Source organism: Monopterus albus, unplaced genomic scaffold, assembly GCF_001952655.1.
Source record: "Monopterus albus unplaced genomic scaffold, M_albus_1.0 scaffold148.1, whole genome shotgun sequence".
NCBI classification, from domain to species: Eukaryota; Metazoa; Chordata; class Actinopteri; order Synbranchiformes; family Synbranchidae; genus Monopterus; species Monopterus albus.
In genome coordinates, this window is record NW_018128028.1 from 872,278 (window position 1) to 876,397 (window position 4,120).

The 4,120-nt window shown below is 42.9% G+C and overlaps 1 protein-coding gene across 5 annotated transcripts in view; it reads right to left on the bottom strand.

Moving 5' to 3' along the window:
* Positions 1 to 3,179, bottom strand: part of frmpd3 (FERM and PDZ domain containing 3) — a 71,286-nt gene extending 68,107 nt beyond the window's left edge. For all 5 annotated transcript variants that reach the window (XM_020614626.1, XM_020614625.1, XM_020614624.1 and 2 more), the window contains exon 1: positions 2,695 to 3,179. The gene's annotated coding sequence lies outside the window, so the exon portion shown is untranslated. The remainder of the gene's footprint in view (positions 1 to 2,694) is intronic.
* Between the last annotated feature and the right edge of the window lie 941 nt (positions 3,180 to 4,120).

Here is a 4,120-nt window from a genome sequence, read left to right on the forward strand (position 1 = left end):
TTCAGCAGTAGAAAATATTTTGTACTCTATGTACAGTATTGAGCTATTTCCATTTTCTGCTACTTCATACTTTGACTACAATTCTGAGGCAAATATTATATTTTACTCTACTACTTTTAGTTGATAAATGAACACAGGCTGCTGTTTTGGCTGCTAACAGGACTACTCTAGGATTATATTGTTCTTACTTCCTGTTGCACCACACACAGTGCACGCACTGTGTTTTAATAAATCTTGCATAGCTCGCTCCACACTCTGACTAGTTTGACTCAAGAGATGGATAACTTCTTTCTTCAGCTCACAGAATATTAGCAATCAAGTAAACGAAGGCTTTCACCTTCCTGCATGCTAACAACATTCACATGCTTTAGTCGCAAACTGTTCACCAAAAAAATGACCACGTTCATCTCCACTCCACATTATGCACTTTAGATCCTGCAGACATTTAAAAACTTGCCATAAATCATTTAAGCTAACAAGAATGAAGATGAAGATCGGTGCTTAGATTTAAAACTTATGAGCATGAGTGTGTACATGCGTATGAGAGCGCTCATGTGTCTTGCAACTGAACTATCCACTTGTCCTTAACTACCAGCTAAAGTGTTTGCGAGACTGAAATAATGCATGCTGTTTGCCTTCATTTAAATGCCCTCCATTGTAATTGGTGTAATCTGTAGTTTTTATCGAGTGCCAAGTCTGCTTTTATAATGTGCTTTTATGTGCCTCTGCAGAGCTGCCTCTCCTTACATGTGTATCAGACCTCGTCACTTTGCTGCTGACTGGATTACAAAAGCATGTCTGGACTTAATATTTGTCAGCTGAACCTCCATTATTCAGGATGTCGCAGTGAACCATATTAAAAAAACTTGTGACTGCACCATAAGTTGTATTAATTTGTTTTTCCACACAACCTTGGGGCTGTTTTTTGCTCTCTAATGACTAAGCAAAAGTTGACAGAGAAGATAAAACAGCAGCTGCGCATGAAAGTACAATGTACAGCAAGATCACAGAAAAATTTCAAGGATGTGTTGTGCTTTTAAAAATTTTTTATACATGTAGAAAAACCCAGAATATCAACATTCAACAGCATATTTGAAGCAGAAGTTATTTGTTTCTTCCGGTCCAATGATGCACGTGTATATATTTGCCAGCACAAATAAAAGAATCCCACAATCAGCCTACAAATGTTTTTTTCTGCAAAGAAACACCCAGTCAACATCAAACATCCATCAAACACCACCCTAACTAGTGTCAGGCTTAAGGGCATTTAGAAAGATGTTGCAATCCTGCTGTCAACCTCAACCACTAAATCAGCCACCATCCACTCTGGAACACACTGTGTAATGGAAGATATTGATATTTTTTAACATATGCCGAATGCACTGCCTCTAGAATGGATCGTGCTGTTGAAGAGGTTTCTCTTTTCTCTTTGGTGATCTACCTGTCTCATTTTTTTTATTTGCCTCTGTCTATTGTTTCTCTAACTTGCCCCACCACATGATGAGATCAGAGGATCTCAGCCATCTAAGTAATGGCTTTCTTTCTGTTGATTCCTCCTGGGTCCACAGCCCTGTGTTTGGTGATGTATGCTCCATGCAACGGCACTGGACAGCTCATCTTTCAGCCACAGGCACCTCTGAATAAGCACATCCACCCTGGGCCAATATCTGAAATGCACTTTGGGGCTGCCGCCACTCCTGTCATTGGCATCCACACAAAAAATAAAACGCTATAACCATTTTAGGGTCATGTAATATGGCTTCAGAGTATTAGTAGAGGGGAAAATATCTTCCATTGGCAGAGGTTATAAACTCACCTCCTCCCTTTTCTGCAGGAGCAGCCACAAAAAAGTCTCAACAGCAACATATTACATTTTAAGTAATATGAATGTCAGTGTTCATCTTCACTCACATCCTCTATATGAACTTCTCACAGCTCCAACATGTGTTTCTCGGTGTGCAGCTGTTCAGACTAATTATACAGTTTCTGTCTTCTACCTCACCCCTCACCCTGCTTGGCTGGTGTAGCGCCATACTGACACTTACAGGCTCTTCCTGCTCTCAGTACAGTAAGCATTCTTTCTGCAAACTTCTCTGTGGCATTTCTTCAACATGAGCACCCTCAGCTACCCTGTCACACCTTGAAATACAGCCTTTAGACATTAACTGAAAAACTGGCCAAATGTGGAGCGTGGGATGAATATATGAATTACAAATGAGGTAGTGAGGAAAAGCAAAGCCAATTGGTCACCCCCCCAAAACAGCAGAAGCCCACAGGATATGGCACTCACATAAATTATATGAAACGCCATGAACTTTCAATCTCCCGCTATCTTTCCCCCCTCATTCTCCTACCTCTGTTGTGCCCTTTTCATTTGCACTGACATTCCCCAGACGTCCAATGGATATCGGATCATGTCCTCCAGGAGACATATTCCATTATCATTCTGTCACAGTGCTCATCCACTGACCCATCTCCCTTCTAATCAATGATCATGCAGCATAACAGCAATGCAGGAAACAAGACACATACAGCAATATCTTCAGTAAATAAACAAACCAACAGATGAACACAGATGAGAAGCAAAGGAACAAAGTAGTCTATATCTCAGACACCACATAGCTGATTCCTTCACATCTGCGCAGATCAATATAGATGGAAATCCAGAGCAACCCCAGCTGTGCTGCCTCTTACCTGCGTGTCTCTGTGGTGGTCCTTCTCTTTGTGGCTGTACTTAATGAAGACCCTTGATCTACACAGCCATGCCCTCCTATATGGGTATGGAACTGTGGGGCAGCTCAGAGGTCTGCCTTGTATCAGTCAGCCTGGAGAAGAGGAGGGAATCAAGGATCGGAGCGTCCTCCGGCTGTCAGCCGCGTCTAGCGCAACTCCTTGTGTCTTCCGCTCTCCTGGGTCATTCCAGCCAGCCTCTCAGCAACTGCATAGCCAGGGAGTGAGCGTTCAGGGGGATGGGTGGTGCTTAGAGGACTGAAGCGGACATGGAACAGCAAGCAGAGCACCTCCTCCTCCTACATGTCTGACTGCAGCCAGTGGACATGCTGCAGGTGGAGTCTCCGTCCACCTCCTGTTTTCTCCCTGTGCATGTGTGTGCGTTTTTTGCACATCAGTGCTGAGTCCACTCTGTGTGTGAAAACAATCTCTTGCCTCACTGTTAATGCTGCCGCTGGCTCCGAGATGCTGAGGCAGTGAGAGAGAGGAAGAGAGAGAGAGAGACAGAGGGGTGTGTGTAGAAGCGGGGGAGGGATAATGGCAAGAGAAAGTAAAAGAAAGGTTGTTTTCCCTTCTGCTCCATCTATCGGTATCAATCAATCAGGGATGCGTGGCAGAGGCTGAGTTAAAGAGTCATCCATAGCCATACGCATGTCTGTGTGTGTACTGTACAGTATGTGGAACACACAAGAGAGAAAAGCAGACTGAGAAATGTAGCTGCACAAGCAGAGAATGCTTGTTACCTATTTGTACTTAGCATGCATTTTTACATTTTTACTGTGTGCAAAAAAGTCATTTCCATGCTAATGGGCATGTTTGGAATTAATAGCTGAGAAGTTCAGAGCCTGCTACAGTATGTGCACATGTTAAATGCACAAACAGCCACAGAAAAGAGGAACACCTGCTGTAAACAGCAGCAGAAGATCATCTCAAGCAATTTCTATCAACCACCATGAGAACCGACAGCCTTCCATAACACTTTACCTGCCTCCTCACTGTTAACCCAGACAAGTTGACTTTACATAAAGAATTTCTAAAACATCAGGGCAGGGATTGCCTTAAAAACCTGAGTAAGTTCAGTAACAGTGGTGCGGTGGGTAGAGCAGTTGTTTCCCACCCGGAAAATTGAGGGTTTGAGTCTTGGTGCTTGCAGTCCCCATGTTGAAGTGTCCTTGGGCAGGGCACTGAACCCCCCAGGTTGCCCATGATGGCGGCTCCAAACAAAATTTCGTTGTACGTGTTACAATAAAATAAAGCTTCTTCATCTAAACTTTTTTGCCCAGCTATTAAATTCAGTGTATACATTTTAATGACTAGATGTTCCATTTTCAATTTAATATTCAAGCCAAAAATTTAAGTTGGAAAAAAAAAGCTCATCTTGTTGCTCTTT